The sequence below is a fragment of the Apium graveolens genome, chromosome 7 (genome assembly GCF_009905375.1).
Source record: "Apium graveolens cultivar Ventura chromosome 7, ASM990537v1, whole genome shotgun sequence".
Taxonomy (NCBI): Eukaryota; Viridiplantae; Streptophyta; class Magnoliopsida; order Apiales; family Apiaceae; genus Apium; species Apium graveolens.
In genome coordinates this window covers 264,568,413-264,587,947 of record NC_133653.1, presented here as the reverse complement: position 1 = coordinate 264,587,947, position 19,535 = coordinate 264,568,413, and the positions used below count along the sequence as shown (strand labels likewise).

Below are 19,535 nucleotides of genomic sequence, written 5' to 3'. Positions count from 1 at the left end.
TCAAACTATTTTAATAAAACCATGCAACACGAAGTACCCGTTTGGAAAATTTTAGAATAAATAATTTATAACTTAAATTTAATAAGTGACTGATAAGTAATAAGTTAATAAATACTTATAAGTTATATAAGTGTTTGGATAATTTAACTTATAAGTCAGAATTGTTTTATTTAATTGAACTAAAATAAATAATTTTTAAATATATTTATCTTAATTCTTATATTTTAAGTTAGATTAATATTTAAAAAAATATTTTAAAACTAAAATTAAAAAAAAATCAAAATCAAAAATAAGTTGAGAAGAAGTATGCCGTTACTAACATTTAACTTATCGGCTTATAAGTTATAAATTCAACTTATAAGTTTGGGCGACAAAATAAGTTGATGTGGGCTTATAAGCCAATAAGTTATAAGATTTGCCAAACATATACTCCCTCCGTCGGTTGTTTACATTGGGGGACGGCGGATCGGTACGTATTTTAAGGCTCCCGTAAAATATGGTTCCCTAAATAATTTTAAATATTTTTTTCTTTTAAATAAAAATATAATGTTTAAACTTTTATAAAAAAAAGAAAATTCTAAAAAAAATTATAGAACTATATTTTATAGTAAGTATAGGCAAAAGTATGTAAAGATCATGTGAGACGGAGGGAGTATATAATAACTGATCCAAGCTTTTATTCTAGAATTTCATTTGAGATATTGCTAAACGTGTGATATATGAGGGTAGCTCGCGCAGGGCCACCAAGAATTTTTTACAGACAATCAGCAGTTCTTTTGCTCCTAGGCAATCTCCAGTTCTTCAGTTCCTTTGACTTTTGTTTTGCCTGATAATGCCTGCATTTTTTGCTTCTCTCTAGCCTCCCTCTCAGCCTGGGAATATTATACTTAAAACCGTCAACTATTGTCCTGTTAAACTTATATACATCAAGCTGGAAAAAAGATGTCTAGTGGAGGTAATTTTACCTTTAATATTTTGAATTTGGCTTCTCTTCTGGAGATTTTTCCTCAAGCTCGGCCTCCCGTTCAAGTTCCCTCTCCCTTGCATCAAGGTTCTTCTCTAAATAATACCGTGATTTGGAAATTGATGGGCCAAAATAGTGCTTCTGGAGCTTGATAGAGTAAGGTCGTCAAATCGGATGATCCTTTAGATTTGTTGGTTCCCTAAACTTGGTTATACATTCTCATCTCATAAACTTGCAGTATCCATACAAGCAATGAAAAGTTAATTCACAAAAATCATGCTGTGAAATGTGTACTGTTTCAAGAGATCCAACATGAAATGCATTTACAAGAACTGTTTCAAGAGATCCAACATGAAATGCATATACGAGAAATCAACAATTCAATCTACCATTAGAACATGAAAACTTTGACAATCAGTACAACTAACAGTAGTTAATAACTTCAGGCACAAACTCAAAAGCTTAAATATTCCTGCTCCTAAAAAGATGCAGCCTACAGAATATGCTTACTATTTAACATAATCACAAATTTTAGTCTAACCAGACCTGTTCTTTGAGAGAACAGGAGAAATTACAATTTAATTAACTTTGTAACAAAGTTTGAAATATTATAGGAAATCCGACTCTATATTTTATTTAATCATTTTCTATTAACATCAGGTAAAGTCTAACTAACCGCGGCAAGTATTTGAATTAACGAAATACTTAAGAAGGACATTCATATATTTAATCATTATATAAAAAAAATTAAAAAGATATTACTGTTTTTTATCATAGTTTTTCATCACACAATATCAGGGGGAAAAAGGAATACAAAAGCACAAAAAAATATTATTATATTAAGAGCATATACTAAGAGGAGTTTGCTTAAAATTAAAAAGTTGAGTTTTATACTACAAAATCAAACCTGACTATGTTACAGGAACAGAAAAAATTGTATATAAATTGCATTACAAAACCTACTGATCCATTGTGAACTTTTGCCAGAATCCTAGTCACCAACAACAATACTAACAACCAAAAACAGCAAGTACAATGATGGAATTTTATTAAAAACAAAAACAAAAACAAAAATAAAAAATCATAAATCATTTGCCAAATCCGCATCAGGAGTGACAAGTTTTCCGACTATATATTTTGTGTTTCTGTTTAAATATTTCAATCAATATCAAACAGAACCAAACTCTCCACAAAAGGACTAATGATATAACGTGGTGCATAGCCTTCCTGGTAGGGTGATTTAGGAGTCCAACGATCCCACGAATCAACGAAATCATTTGCTTCATGACTATCAAGATTATATGTAATGAAGTTATTAGATTTTGCGAGTATTGGTTCACCATTATTTCTTACACCCAAGACCTCCTCCTGAACATCTTCACTTGTACTAACACACATCTGCTTCTCCCAAATAAACTCATGTATGGGATGGTCTTTCAATACCCACATGTCAAAATGATGTACTCTATGTTCCCAGACAAAGTAAGCAATATATTGACCAAATGGGTAGATAACTGGAATGGTTTTAGGTGGCAGCCAGTCAGGTAATGAGATTTCACTCAAAATATCAGTCTTGGTATCAAAGCACATAATTATTCTATGCTTGTCCGAATTAACCCCTACCCAATATGCAGCACCATTGACGAAAACAACATCGTCATCATTGCAAAATGTTCTAGAAATAAATACATTATCTCGCCTTAATTTTTTCCAAGAATTAGTGTTTAGACTATATACACCAATGATGAGCGAGTGGGAGTTGGGGTGCAAATAAGGTTTGATAATATGTACCACAACATAATCATTAACTTGGGGCACAAAGCCAAAAGCTAATGCCTCCCATTCCTCCCAGTCCTGTTGTGAGGGAAGAGGTGATTCAGGAAGCGTTTTGTACTTCTGAATCAGAGGATTCCATAAATATATATTGCGATTATAATCCTCTTGATCTATACTTAATGTTGAAGACACACACACTAAACCATAAGATACTCCAAACCATGCATATTTGGGCAAACCGGGAGGAAACTCAATTTTGTAGTATTCTTGACACTGTACATCATCAAAACGTATGGTCAACTGATTCCGGAAAAAGAGATATTTATAGTGATGATAACTAGAAGTGGTGGCGCCAATGATATTCTCCTTCTGATAATTAAAATGGTAGGTGATAAATATAGGAGATTGTACGAAAGAATGCCATGCTTTTTGGACGCACCTACAACGCAAGATATATTTTACAGGCAACCTTTTAAGAATTTCTGCTAGCAATTCCTTAGGCAAGTCGTCAATCGTCCTCCCATTGAGATTGTCAGGTATTTTCCTGTGCTTTTTAAGAATTGGAGAAGCATTGTCAATCAAGGTTATCTTCCCCTTTCGCTTGATCAAAACAGAACTACTACTAGTACTACCACAACTACTAGTTCGATTAGGCACTGAGGTCCCGGTGCTTCGATTATAAGTCATCTTCCCCTTTCGCTTGATCAAAACAGAACTACTACTAGTACTACCACAACTACTAATTCGATTAGGCACTGAGGTCCCGGTGCTTCGATTATAAGTCATCTTCCGCTGGTGCTTCGATTTCATCATCCGGATCTGAGCCTGGAAAAATCCCGCTACCAATAACCTCCTTCGCGGCTTTGACCTTATATTGTATATCTTCCTTCTCTTCTTCTTCGAATTACGAGTACTACTACTAGTATTAATTCGGTTATCAATCGGGTTCAGGGACGTGTTTGGCTCCCTTATTCTTATTCTTCTACTACCTGCCCAAAAGTTATACTTAATCCCAGAATAGCTATCCGATCCGGGACGAACGCTCAATCGAGGACAATCATTAGTTGTGTTACAGTTTACGATCTTCACTTGCTTAATCACGCAATATCTCGTGCTAATTTGATCCTCATTCTCTGACCTCATCTTGTCCTAAGCTATAGAGATTTAAAACAAATTAACTGCTATGATGATCATCTTGACCTCGTGCTCGCAAATTTAACTCTCTTTGGAATCCGATTTAAAAGTTTGATGGATCATATTCCCAGCCGACCAGCCCAATTACACGTGAACCATCTAGAGTTCAAAAGGTCAGATCCGGAAAAAAGCAGAGTCCGGTTTGGCTCGCCCCGATCCACAACCTTAGATAGGTCGGGATAAAAGATCGGTTCAGCCCGGACAAAAACTCATATTTTTCAAAATGTTCAAATAAAAATTCAATTTTTTATATTAAATTTAAAATATACAATATGTTATTTAAAAAATGAAAAATATATTATATTATCATGCACAATAGAGCATATTTGGTTTATTGACGATCAGGTATAGGGTTGCACATGGGTCGGGTTGACCGAGTTAGAGGCGATTTAATAACCCGGCCCAATTAAATCAATTTGAAATTTTTTAGCTCAACCCATAAAATATAAGTTCGTAACCCAGCCCTACCCGTCGAATAGCGATTTGGGTCGGGTTCTGAGTCGATTTGGATAATTTGAATGATCCAATAAAAAAATTCAATACTATCTATTATCACTCATTTTGAAAATTTAAATAAAAATAAAATATGCATAACTTATAATTATAGTACTAATATTTAAATTTGATTAACATCATAATTTTAGTAATGTATATCATATCGTAAATTATATGCATACCCAAATAAATTAACCATAAAACTATAAACGAAATTGAATATGCAAACATAAATTGAACAAATAAAATTCTATCATATTTAATAGAAATCTTTATATGACATTGGAGATGGGAAAAAAATACACAATACATTTAAGATATTATACTAGTTACGTGAAAATATATGAGAAGAGATGTAAATACATGTTAAAACTTAAAAAATTAATCTCATTATTATAATTTAAATTTATAGTTTTATTTATTATAAAACGCTCTCATTATTATATTATATTCACAATATAATTATGTAAAAACAAATAAAATTATAATCTATACACACTATTCCTCTATCTATCTATCTATACTATAATCTATACTATTATATTAAAGACGAAATATTAAAAGTTTGGTTGTTGGTTGTTGGTCGTTCTATTATATTTTAAAATAGGACACTTAATATTAGACACCTAAAATTACTCGCCTATCAATTCTATTATATTTAAATAGGACACTTATATTATGACACTTCATATTATATTTAAAATAGGACACCTAAAATTAATTGTCTATCAACTCTATTATATTTAAAATAGGACACTTGTAATGCCCTCCAAATCCGGGTCAGAAGTTTGGGGCTCACAACACACACACACAATATATAAACCTGTATATAAAATATTATATGCATTGACCCTTCTTTTCACAATCATGGATCGCAACAGGTTCAAGTATGAAAACAAGCCATAACCTTATCTTTTATTACATCGTACCAAATCCCAACTAGTTCACCTTACCACTGATAATAATATTGTTCTTACAATCTTGCATAACTCATCTACAATATAAAGCTCTTGCTAGCTCGATCCAACTTAACTTGGAATCCTAGCTCACACACTGGACTGAGAATCCTCATTACCAACAATTTCCTTTTCAACTGTTGAAAATATAAAACGTTTGCAAGAGTGAGCTAACTAGCTCAACAAGTCATAATAGAAATAACGGAGGTTAAACAATAACCAATTGAAATGATTCAGAAGAATCAAGTTTCTGAGTACGCAATGATTAGAATTGGATATTCACTTTTAATTTTTAAAACCAAGGTTAGGCTGCTGATCAGTCACGCACTAACCCCGAGCAAGGCTCCCAGCTTTACTCTATATACTGGATCCAAGGCACGCATTGGCCTATTACGACCACAAATCTAGTCCGACCACGAATCTGGTCCACATTTATAAAACCATCAAATTCTAAAAGAATTCAATACCATGAAGGTGTAACAATGAATTCAAAAGATTTGCTTTCAATCGAGGAAAGAATCAGAAAGTACAAGACCAAGGGTTCAAGGGTTCCAAGGATTGGTCTTCTATTAAACAAGGAATAAGGGTTGGTATGTCAAGCAATTCAATATCAGAAATCAGTATGTGGCAGATATGTATTTGTGGAGTAGTATCGTATGTGTCTGGCTCGTATCTGGGAATTCAACAATCAATGGTTTATGAAGAATAAGGTTTATGGCTCAAGATCAATAAGAATCAGGGTTCAAGGTTGAATAGCTTAACGCGCTTGCACTCTAAAACGTGATTTATTTTGAATACTAGCAACATGTTATGAGAAAGTTTGAAAATATTTGCAATATATCTTGAAGAAAGTTCAGAAGTACTTGCCTTATCACCGATGATTTCCAACTTTACTTGTACCCATCTAACAATTTTACTTTTCCATCATTTTCCTTCTTTTTCTATGTCTTGCTTCTATTCATCGATCATTTGCTTTCTTTTTCTAAACTTCAGTTCTATTTACTAATCACTGACCTTCTTTTCTATGCCTCGCTTACTCTGCTAGGCATCACAAGTATCTATCAATACTCAATCTCATATCATTCTAATCGTCACATAGACGTCATAAGCTTTTATCTACCCTTCGTTTTACCCAAATCCGATTTACGGATTGAAAGTTATGACTAAAACAGTCAAACAATAACCATATAGGCATATAACACATCAATCAGATAACACGTAGCACATAGCACGCACGATATTCGATCAAAATAATTTTTCAAAGAAGATTCGGGGTCAAAATGATTTTCCAGGTATTTATTACGAATTTTTAAACATTTTTCGGAATTAAAACGGGTCTCCGAATTAATTTATAATTAAATAACAGGGTTCAAATACCCAAATCTAACTTTAAAATAATTAAATAATAATTATCGAGCTTTAAAAATAATTTAAAATAATATCTTAAAGCTCAAAACTATTTTTTGGAATTTTTAAATCAAATTAAACAATTAAATCTAATTATTAAATCAATTAAAATCAATTAATAACTAATTAAAATAATTAATCAAGTAATATTAAATTAATCGATTAATTAAAATAATTAAAAACTAATTAAAGTTAATTAATAAAATAAATCAGATTTTTTTTAAATAAACAAATCATTAAAACAATTTTCTGAATTTAAAATAAATAAATACACATTTTTCTGATTTTTAAAAATAATAAACAAATAATTTTTAAAAATAATTTAAACAACAGGGGTCAAATTGCAAAATTTTAAAAATGAAATATAAAAAATGCAAAGTTTGCAAAAACTCGGGGCTAAACTGTAATTGTTACAGTTGTCTTCCCCGGTCGCCGGAGAAGCCATGGCCGCCGTCCAGAAGCTTTTCCGGCGATGACCACATCCTTCCAGAAATGAACCAGTTTAACGGGGTGTATTCTTCTTTCTGCCAGGAATCGATCTGCAGAGTCAAAACAGTCGAAAAATCAACGAGTCGAACGGAATATCAATCTGAAAATTCCGCCGCCGCTTCAACCCGTTTTCCGATCATCCCCTTCCAGTAATCATTTGTTTACCACGTATATATCATTCGAATCATCTTTTGACGATCTACAAATCTGTGCAATTGATAAGTGGCATTTTATACAACTTTGAGCGTCTCATACGGCTTGAATTAGTGTATTGGATTTAAGTATTTTATGTATTTGACGCGTTTTCTAGTGTTTTTGCATTTCAGGGTATAACTCGCTTAGATAGGTGGTTTTCATCGAATAAAGCTTAAGGAAGTGCTTGGAAACAGTCTAGGGGTGATGAGCGAAGAAATCAGCAAAAACATAAGCAAAATAATATATCTTCCAGAAGGGTTGCAAGCGCCCGCATGCTAGTAGCAGGCGCCCGCGTAGAGGATGCAGGCGGCCGCCTGTGGGTGAAAATTCAGATTCTGGATTTTATTAATTCGATTACAATTGGGCTTCTGTTGGCGCTGGTTCTCTTGGGCTATTATATAAACCTTACGGGAAGACGTTTTCTTCATCAAGAGAAAAAGATAAGGAAGAGCGAAGGCAAGAAGATTGAGAAGACCGTTTTAGCACGCGACAACGAAGAAGAGGAAGCATACGTTTATCTTGTGATTCTTTTAATTCGTTGTAACTGTGGATGCTAGTTTTCTTTATGCTTTGAACCTTAATACTCTTGTGACGTACTTCATTATTTATTAAGTATTTTTATTATCTTTGTATTGTTGTGTTATTATCATGCTTTCATATGAACCCATGGTGACGATGAGTTCTATTATGGGCTAATTGTGATCATGGGATTCTAGCGGATTTATTATGAATTTCTTTAGTTAATTGTTTAATACCTTGGTATGTGGTGATTGCATGATATCTAGTATAGGTTATGCTTATTCGTCTTATGTGCGTCGCGGACATGTAAGATAGCCTGTTAATCTCTTGTGAAGCGATAGTGAATCTTGAGATTTAGAACTTGCCATGCTAGCATAGGTTCATGTATTGTATGCATGATTAGTGGGTAACTCTAACCGTTTTACTTTCCCTGTGTAATCATCATGAATAACTTGTACTTAAATCGTTATGTTGACAAATTCTGTAGACATATAGGGTCTCAACATAATTGATGCCTATTCAACTTCTATCTTAATTGCGGGTGCTTGGTAGAATGGTATTCGTACAACGAAAGTTGGCGTTTATCAGTTTCATGTTGTTCGATTAATATCATCACCATTACATGCTAAGGTTAATGACAATAATTATTGAATGAAGTAGTAATGAAGTTAGGATCTCACGTGTGTTTAATATTGTTAATTCAAGTGTTTAATTCTCGTAGTTAATATTAGTTAATCAACCTTAATTGTTATTGTCTTGACATTGAAGAATAATCATACATTGGTGAGTAAGTGTTAATTAAATATAATTAATTAGAGTATCTGTGGGAACGAACTATAACTCATTCTAATTACTTGCGAACGCGTATACTTGCATGATTTATTTAGCGCATGCTTTGTGCCTAACAAGTTTTTGGCGCCGCTGCCGGGGACTCGGTGTTAATTTGTTTAGTTTATGTACTTGTAATCAGTGGTCATTAGGATTCATTGATTAAGACTTGTTACTTACTGCTTTCAGTTTTGTTTCAGGTACTCTAGCGAGCGTTTATGCAAACACGTTCTCGCACTCGCAAGAGAAATCTGGATAAAGCTGAGGAAACAGATAAATCTCTTGACTCTCCGGAGAAGATAGTTTTTGAAGATTCGGATAAAGAGAGTGAAAAGAAAAAACCTGAAACAATGGGTGATCGTCTAGCTCAAGCTTATCCAGTTCTTATGGACTTTTCTCGACCTAAAATTGATGACATTCAGTCAAGCATCATTCATCCGGCTATTGAGGCCAATAATTTTGAAATCAAGTCGGGCACTATTCAGATGGTGCAGAATTCTGTTTCTTTCGGAGGGGCTGCGACTAAAGATCCCAACATGCATATCAGGAATTTTGTCGAGATCTGTAGTACCTTCAAATATAATGGTGTCACTGATGAGGCTATCAAGCTGAGGCTTTTCCCATTCTCTCTGAGGGACAAAGCTAGGGACTGGTTACATTCTTTACCAGCTGGGTCCATCACTACTTGGGAAGATCTTGCGCAAAAGTTTCTGGTGAAGTTCTATCCAATGGCCAAAACTACGGCTATGAGGAGTGCTCTTACTCAGTTTGCGCAGCAACCAGGAGAAACTATGTGCGAAGTTTGGGAGCGCTACAAGGAGATGTTGAGAAAGTGTCCACATCATGGTATGCCTGACTGGATGGTGATCATTGGTTTCTACAATGGTTTGGGGGTCCAATCTCGACCCATGCTCGATGCAACTTCTGGAGGCGCCTTGTGGGCCAAAAGCTATATTGAGACCTATAATCTCATTGAAACTATGGTTGCAAATGAGTATCAAAACCTAACTCAAAGGATGATGCCTGGGAAAGTAGTTGGTATTCTGGAAGTCGATGCAGCTACAGCTATTGCAGCGCAGCTCAAGGCGCTGTCTATGAAGGTCGATTCTTTAACTAACTATGGCGTAAATCAAATAGCTAATGTCTGTGAGCTTTGTGCAGGGTTTCATGCTTCGGATCAGTGTTCTCTTGTTAATGAATCTGTTCAGTATGTGAACAATTTTCAGAGACCGCAACAGCCTGTGCCCGCTACTTATCATCCTAATAACAGAAATCATCCCAATTTCAGCTGGAGAAATAATCAGAATGCTGTTCAACAACCATATCAGCAAGCTGCAAATAAACAGTTTAATCCACCTGGATTCCAGCAACCTCAGCAATTTTCTCAAAGGCAAACATATTCTCAACAAGGGGGTGCTGCTCCACCTTCTAGTGCTGATTTCGAGGAGTTAAAGCTCTTGTGCAAAAGTCAGGTTGTTTCTATCAAGACCTTGGAAAATCAAATTGGAAAAATATCCAATGCCTTGCTCAATCATCAACCGGGCATACTTCCCAATGATACTGAAGTGCCAGGCAGGAAGGAAGCTAAAGAGCAAGTCAAAGTTGTCACCTTAAGGTCTGGAAAAGTTGCTGATGCTGAAAAAGCAAAAGATGTAGAAGTTGAAGTTATAGATAAAGAATTAAAGCAAAAGGAGAAAGAGGGGGAACCAAGGAAGACTACTATTGAACGCACTCTGCCTGAGGGTAGTACAGGGGAGAAACAGCTCTATCCTCCACCACCTTTTCCTAAGCGATTGCAAAAACAAAAGCTGGACAAGCAATTTGGTAAGTTTCTGGAGGTGTTCAAGAAACTTCACATTAACATACCTTTCGCTGAGGCTCTTGTGCAAATGCCTAGTTATGCGAAATTCATGAAAGGTATTCTCTCGAGAAAGGTGAAACTGGATGATCTTGATACCGTTACTCTAACAGAAGAGTGCAGTGTCATTTTGCAACAAAAGTTACCTCCAAAGCTTAAGGATCCAGGTAGCTTCACCATTCCTTGCACCATTGGCAAGTTGTCATTTGACAAGTGCCTTTGCGATTTGGGAGCAAGCATCAATCTGATACCGTTGTCTATCTCCAAAAAGCTGAATTTGCCTGATCCGAAGCCCACCTACATGTCTCTACAATTGGCTAATCATTCGATTACATACCACGAGGCATTGTGGAGGACGTGCTAGTAAAAGTAGACAAGCTCATCTTTCCTGCAGATTTTGTCATTCTGAATTTCGAGGAAGATAAGAAGATTCCCATAATCTTGGGAAGACATTTCTTAGCCACAGGTCGTACCTTGATAGATGTGCAAAAAGGTGAACTCATTATGAGGGTGCAAGATCAAGATGTGACATTCAATGTATTCAATGCGATGAAATTCCCTACGGAAAATAAGGAGTGCTTCAAGGTGGATTAGGTCGATTCTGCAGTTATTTCAGAAGTTGATCATGTGCTAAGGTCTAATGCCTTAGAAAAAGCCTTATTGGGGGATTTTGACAGTGAAGATGATGAAGGCAATGAGCAGTTACAATATTCTTCTCCTTGGAAATGGAAGTTAGACATGCCATTTGAAGCTCTTGGTAGTACTGATCTCAAGAATGCTGAGGGAAAGCTCAAACCATCTATTGAGGAAGCACCTACTTTGGAGCTTAAACCATTGCCTGAACACTTGAGGTATGATTTTTTAGGTGAAGCATCTACCTTGCCTGTTATTATTGCATCTGAACTTTCAGGTAGTGATGAGGACAAGCTCTTGAGGATTCTGAGAGAATTCAGATCGGCTATCGGGTGGACCATAACAGATATAAAAGGGATCATCCCTTCGTACTGCATGCATAAAATTTTGCTAGAGGAAGGGAGCAAGCCTACTGTTGAGCAACAGCGAAAGCTTAATCCTATAATGAAAGAAGTGGTGAAGAATGAAATTCTAAAATGGCTGGATGCAGGAATCATATATCATATTTTCGACAGTTTCTGGGTGAGCCTCGTGCAATGTGTACCTAAGAAAGGAGGTATTATTGTGGTAGCAAATGAGAAGAACGAGCTCATCCCCACTCGAACAGTCACAATATGGAGGGTATGCATGGACTACAGGATGTTGAATAAAGCCACGAGGAAGGATCACTTCCCTCTTCCATTCATTGATCAGATATTTGATAGGTTGGCTAGTCATGAGGATTATTATCTTCTGGATGGCTATTCGGGCTACAATCAGATATGCATTGCACCAGAAGATCAAGAGAAGACTACTTTCACTTGTCCATTTGGCACGTTTGCTATTCGCAGAATTTCTTTTGGTTTATGTGGTGCACCTGCCACTTTTCAGAGATACATAATGGCTATATTCTCTGATATGATTGGAAACAATGTCGAAGTGTTCATGGATGACTTTTCCGTCTTTGGACATTCATATGATGAATGCTTGAATAATCTCCGTTTGGTGCTCAAAAGGTGTGTTGAGACCAATCTGGTGCTCAACTGGGAAAAATGTCACTTCATGGTGCAACAAGGCATCATTCTTGGGCATAAGGTCTCTATTAAAGGTCTTGAGGTGGATAAAGCCAAGGTGGGCGTCATTGAAAATCTACCACCACCTATTTCTGTGAAAGGAATTCGTAGCTTTCTCGGTCATGTGGGTTTTTATCGGCGTTTTATCAAGGACTTCTCTAAGATATCCAAGTCGTTGTGCAATTTGCTCGAAAAAGATGTGCCTTTCAAATTGGATGATGAATGTTTGGCAGCATTCGAGACTCGCAAGAAGAGTTTAATCACCGCACCAGTTATTACGGCACCTGATTGGAGAGAACCTTTTGAGATGATGTGTGATGCAAGTGATTGTACAGTGGGAGCAGTTCTTGGGCAGCGAAAGACTAATATCTTTCATGTGGTCTACTATGCTAGCAAGATGCTAAATGGAGCCCAACTGAACTACACCACTACTGAGAAGGAGCTTTTGGCTATAGTTTTTGGTTTCAAAATTTTTTGATCTTATCTACTTGGGACAAAGGTGACAGTGTTCACTGATCACGCTGCCATCCGTTATCTGGTCTCAAAGAAGGATTCGAAGCCTAGACTTATTCGTTGGGTTCTCTTGCTACGGGAATTCGAGTTAGAGATCAAGGATCGAAAAGGTACTGAAAATCAAGTAGCTGACCATCTCTCTAGATTGGAGAATCCCGAGTCTACTTCACATGATAAGACTTTGATGAACGAATCTTTTTCGGATGAGCAGTTATTCGCAATTCAAGAGGAAGAGCCATGATTCGCAGACATTGTCAACTATCTTGTTAGCAATATAATGCCTCCTAATATGAATACGACTCAAAAGAAGAAGTTTCTGCATGAGTTAAAGTGGTACATGTGGGATGAACCATATTTATTTAGACAAGGAGCTGACCAGATCATCATGAGATGTATCCCATTCTGTGAGACGGAGGGGATATTACGAGACTATCATTCCATAACTTATGGTGGACATTATGGTGGTAAAAAGACAGTAACTCGTATTCTTCAAGCATGTTTTTTTGGCCTACGTTGTTTAAGGATACACATCAGTTCGTTTTAAGGTGTGATCGTTGCCAAAGAGTTGGGAATCTTACCAGAAAGGATGAGATGCCTTTAAATGTGATGTTTGAAGTTGAGGTCTTCGATGTTTGGGGAATCGATTTCATGGGACCATTTATCTCGTCCTGCAATAATCAGTACATTTTGTTGGCAGTCGATTATGTCTTGAAATGGGTAGAAGTCAAGGCTCTACCGACTAATGATGCAAAGGTAGTGTTGAGTTTTCTTTATAAGCAGATATTCACAAGGTTTGGAACACCACGAGTTATCATAAGTGATGAAGGGTCGCATTTCTGCAATCGTAAGTTCACTTCTATGATGCAACGCTACAATGTGAATCATCGCATTGATACTGCCTATCATCTGCAAACTAATGGTCAAACTGAAGTGTCCAATAGAGAGATCAAGCGCATTCTAGAGAAAGTCGTTTGTGCGTCAAGGAAAGATTGGTCTTTGAAGCTCGATGAAGCTGTTTGGGCTTATAGAACAACATACAAGACTCCACTTGGGATGTCCCCGTTTCAACTTGTCTATGGTAAGAAATGTCATTTACTTGCGGAGCTTGAGCATAAGGCTTATTGGGCATTGAAGAAGTTAAACCTTGATCTAGATGCAGCTGGGAAGAAGCGAATGCTTCAGTTAAATGAACTTGATGAATTTCGACTTCAAGCGTACGAAAACAACAAAATGTACAAGGAAAAGGTAAAAAGGTGGCATGATAGGAAGCTATCGCCTAAGTCATTAGTGTCGGGGTAATAAGTTCTTCTATTTAACTCTCGTCTCCGACTTTTTCCTGGAAAGTTGAAATCAAGGTGGTCTGGACCATTTATCATCAAAACTGTGCTTCCACATGGAGCGGTGGAGATTTTTGGGAACGATCCGGGCCAAGCATTCAAAGTAAATGGTCAGAGATTGAAGCACTATTATGGGGATACGGCAAACCGTGAAGTGGTTAGTGCCGTTTTATTATCCACTTGATCGCATTACCCTACGTCAAGCTAATGACGTAAAAGAAGCGCTTCTTGGGAGCAAACCAAGATATGAGACCATAGGACATCTTAGAATTTAGTACTTTATCCAAAAACCCAAAAAAATCCGAAAAAAGTTGGCAGAATTTTTTTTCCCAGAAGCTTTGCAGGCGCCCGCCTGTTAGGATCAGACGGCCGCGTGCTAGCAGGCGCCCGCCTGCTGGTGCCAGGCGACCGCCTGCGCCCCTGATTTTTGAAAAATCATTTTTCAGCCTATATAAAAAAAACAAACAAAACAAAAACAAAATTTACAGAACCCATATCACCCATTACCCCACGACTTCTCCCCATACTTAGCCACAATCCTCACTCCTAATCAAATTCTAACCCTAATTTTGCCCTATAAATACATACAACCTCTACATAAACATCCCACATACTTTCAACTCTACAAAATCTTGCCTACACACCAACACAAATTCTCCAACTCTTATTCTCAGTTTTCATGGCCCCAAAGAGATCATGAACTGTGGGTAGCAGCAACACCAATCCGACTTCTACTGATTCTTCGAGGAATACTATTGCGAGGCCCCGATTGTTGGATAGGACTGTTGAAGAAGAGTATGCTAAGCTTATGACTAAGCCGATTATGAAGGAGAGGGGGTTCTTGCCATCAGGGAGGGATGGTGAGTTGTTACCGATGATTGCTGAGAAGGGATGGATTATATTCTGCGAGTCACCTGAGGCGGTACCGATGAGTGTTGTTCGCGAGTTCTATGCGAATGTTAAGGCTGACAGGAATGAGTTTTCTGTTGTTCGTGGGTTTACTGTTGATTATCAGCCCGAGACGATTCGCCGTGTTATTGGGCAGTGACAAAGGAAACCACATGAGGAGAATTGGAATGCAAAGGCCCCTGAGGATTTTGATTCGGACTTGATTGTTGCTACTCTCTGTCAGCCGGGCACAGTGTGGAAGTTTAAAAGGGGATCCAATGATTATCGTAGTTTCCCTGCTGTCGCGATGAACAGGTATGCTCGTGCTTGGAATGCGTTTATATGTGCTAATATTCTTCATTCTTCGCATGCACATGAGGTTACAGTGGAGAGGGCGAGGTTTTTATGGGGGATTCTGAATGATGAGTATTATGTGGACCTTGGTGAGTACATCTACCAAGGGATTTTGAAGTTTTTGAGGGGGAAATCGCAGTACTCTATCATGTATGCCTTTAATGTCATGAAGCTTTGCAAGGCATGTGGAGTCCAGTGGCCTTCATATGAGCAGCTGCAGATGTCGGCCGCTCCTATTGATTCATCGACGTTGAATGCGATGCAAGAGTGGACGGGTGGAGAGCCCGAGTCACATGGTTTGGGGTATCGCCTTCCAGGAGGAGTTCCAGCAGCTGGTGCTACCATGGCTAGGTCCAGTCAGGCTCAGGGAGAGGCAGGCTCTTCGAGAGCCCAGGGAGGAGTTGGTTCGGGATTGGCTGATGTCCAGTACAGGAGGCTTTCCAGGAGGATGGATGCGATGTATGAGTTGCAGAGTCGGTTTGCGCAGGAGCTCACCCAAACACTTGGGACTACATTTAGAGGCCTTGGAGCTGACATCCAGTGGCCCGTTTATGGTGAGGATTCTGCTTATCCACCTCCTGACACTCCACCCTCTGAGGGTGATGATGATGATCCGTCTGAGTAGGTATACCCTGTGTTCCTTTCTATTACCTTCACTGGGGACAGTGAAGATTTTAAGTTTGGGGGTAGTTGTTAAGGAACATATTTGTGTGTGTGTCATGTAGTTGCATTTTCATGATTAGTTTAGTTCATATAGTTGCATATTTTTGCCATATAGTTTTTTTTATAATAAGCTTTATTTATCATGTCATATAGCTCATGCATATACCATGATCCCTTTGTGTTGCTTTGCCGATTAATATGTGATATTGATGCGAGTGTAGTGATAGCGTTAGAGTGATGTTGAATATTGTTAGGTTGATATGCATGCCAGAAATACTTGTAATTTCACTAAGTCTTAGAGTATGCTTAAGGACTAGATTGTTGTCATGGTTTGATGGTTTTTGAGGTTAATCTATTGCTTATGCTTAGAATGCATGATAGACTCTTAATGATAAAAGACATGAAAATATAAAATTTGGAGATAAAAATTGGAATTCATTGCTAGTTGTGGCTAGGCGTCAAATGGCTAGTAGCCGACTCGTATTGTTTACGAGTAGTCTAGGGTTGAGCGAGCTGGAGCGAATAGCACTTGTGGCGCCCTCCAAACCCGGGTCAGAAGTTTGGGGTCCACACACACACCTTAATTATAATCTGCTTATAACAATAATAAAGATAATAATAATATATGCAGTGACCCTACTTATCAACCACCACGGACCGCGACAGGTTAAAGTATGCACACAAGCCAACACACTAAAATATTACAAACCGTTCAAATCCCAACTATTTCAAACTCACACTGAGTATCAAACATTATTACAAACTTTTACAAACTTAAATTATCCCAAAAGAAGTCTACTAGCTCAACTTCCTCAACCTGAACCCCTAGCTCTCGCGCTGGACTGGGGATCCTTGCTACCAACTGGTTCCTTTTTAACTGGAAAGAATATAAGCAACATCGCACAAATGAGCTAACTAGCTCAGCAAGTCATAATAACAAAACTGAGAATAATGATCATTAGGTGACTATGATTATGATATCAAGTGAACATTGGGTTATGATTTAGAATTGGATAATATACTTTTAATTTAAAAACCAAGGTTAGGCTGCTGATCAGTCACGCACTAACCCCGAGCAAGGCACACAACATTGCTCTAACTACTGGATCCAAGGCACACATTGGCCTAATTTGACCATTATATGGTCTGACCACGAATCTGGTCCACAATTTTATAAAAACAATCCAATCCTAACATAATAACAGAATATGCAATAATTAACAATAACCAGAATCATTAACAACAATGAGTGTTTAACAATGAAAGGGTTTCAATCTTTGTAAGGATCAATAAAGTAGTTTAAAAGCTTGAATGCTGGGTAATGAAAGAATTGGATAACAAAAGAATCAATATTTCAGGGTTTCAAAGATTTGGGCTTTCAAAGCATAGAATACAATGGTTGAATGTACAAGTAATTCAGTTCAGTGTTTGGGATTTAGTTTGCATGTGTTTATGGAATAGTATCGTATACTTGAGGTTCAAGTTTGGGTTTACAATAATCAATGGTTTAAAAAGAATATGGTTCATGGCTCAAGAACAATAACTGAAATCAGGGTTTCGGTTTCCGTGCTTCAAAGCACTTGCAAGGTCAACAAGACTATCAAGAATTACAATATTTCGAGAAAGTTCAGAACACTTGCCTGGAATTAGCTTACTACTCTGTACTCGCTTCCAATCACAATCGTCTTACTCCTCAACTATCTGTTTTCCTTTCCTACGCCTTGCCTCTTCTGCTCACATATCATAAGCATCTATCAATTATCGACTCAAAAGATTCTATTCAACGCACACTTCTATCTACCCTTCGTTTTACCCAAATCCGATTAACGGATTGAAATCTATGCAATAACCAAGTAAATATCGAGTATACAGACCGATAGTCAAACACCCAGTCACGTATAACACATAATACATCACGTAATCAAAGACATATCATTTATAAAGAGGTCTCGGTCATAAATAGGCTTTCTGATATTTTAAAATAATTTTTAAAACATTTTTCGGAATTAAAACGGGTCGTTGGATCAATTTCGGGTTAATAAACAGGGTTCGGTTGGCCAATTCTGGCTCCGAAACAATTTTAGAATAATTATCGAGCCTTGAAAATAATTTAGAATAATATTTTAAAACTCAAAACTATTTTTCAGAATTTTTAAATCATTTTTAATAATTAAATCTAATTAAATAATTAATTAAAAATCAATTAATAATTAATTAAATCAATTAATCAATTAATTTTCGAATTAATTGACTAATTAATCAATTAAAAATTAACTGAAATTAATTAAATAATTAATTCAGATTTATTTGTGAATTAAAAATAATTTTCGAAATTAAAATAATAATTTTTAGAATTTTCAGAAATTAAAAACGAATTTTTATAATAAAAATAAATGGGAAATATGATTTTTAAACATTTTTAAAACAGGAATCCTATTTTTGCAAAGTCTGGAAACTACAGGGACCAAACTGCATCGTTTTCAAAAGTTCAGGGACCAAACTGCAATTTTTACAGTCAGTCGCCGGAAAATACAGGGGTGGCCGGAGAGCACGATTCCGGCCTCCTCACCTTGCCACAAGCTCCAGATCACATCTACACAACACCAGGAACACAACCATGCAATCAAAACAACCTAACAATCCCTGAGTTGGCCGGAATTTGGCCGTGAAATTTTCCAGTTTCCGGCGAACATCGGAAAACTTCAAAACACAACTCCCTTCTCTACAGACCTCGTTGGTTCATGAAACTTATACGACTGGATTGCAAATTTCACAGAGAACACAACCCACTATAATACAACATCAATCTATCACAGAATAAGAAACCCCCAAATTTCAATTAAGAACATTCATACAGGTTATAAACCCTAATTTTAAAATTCGAAAATCAAACTCAAATTTGAACATGTTATTGAACTCCAAATCAGACGTATGACATATGAAAATCATCAGGAAAACAAGCTCTACAACATGCAATCATCAAATCATACAAACAATCATCCGAACAAAAATTCATATTTTTAATAAAATAAATTCGAAAATAATTAAATTTTTAGAAATTCAACCTTTGATTCTGCAGGTGTATGGATTATAGATTCTGATAGAGCTTCTCAAGACCTTCAAATCCAGTACTCGAGCTTTTCAAACAAAGATCACTAACACCTTCAAAAGTTGGTTTGATTCTCAGAAAGGTTTATGAATATATGATTTTTCTCTGTAAAATTATATATTTATCAGTCTGTAATTGATTTTGATACGAAATAAAATACGGAAAAAGGCTATTTATAATTACGGAAAATTAGTATCACGTTGGATCATTCCGGATATAAAATGGTACGTTTATTTATAAAAACTGATCCAAACGGTATCGGTTTTCGGGATAATTATCCAAATCAGTACAACTTGTACTGCGGT

General features: G+C 36.6%; 1 long non-coding RNA gene and 1 other non-coding gene across 2 annotated transcripts; both read right to left on the bottom strand.

Annotated features, from left to right (window-relative positions):
- Positions 1-663: 663 nt before the first annotated feature.
- LOC141672005 (uncharacterized) lies at positions 664-4,037 on the bottom strand. The gene is made up of 3 exons (XR_012555322.1): positions 3,180-4,037; positions 966-1,195; positions 664-872 (listed from the first exon to the last, which is right to left on the bottom strand). It is a non-coding gene; the product is annotated as an uncharacterized LOC141672005 (long non-coding RNA).
- Positions 4,038-9,566: 5,529 nt separating this feature from the next.
- Positions 9,567-9,673, bottom strand: LOC141675659 (small nucleolar RNA R71). Its single transcript, XR_012556301.1, has one exon. It is a non-coding gene; the product is annotated as a small nucleolar RNA R71 (small nucleolar RNA).
- Between the last annotated feature and the right edge of the window lie 9,862 nt (positions 9,674-19,535).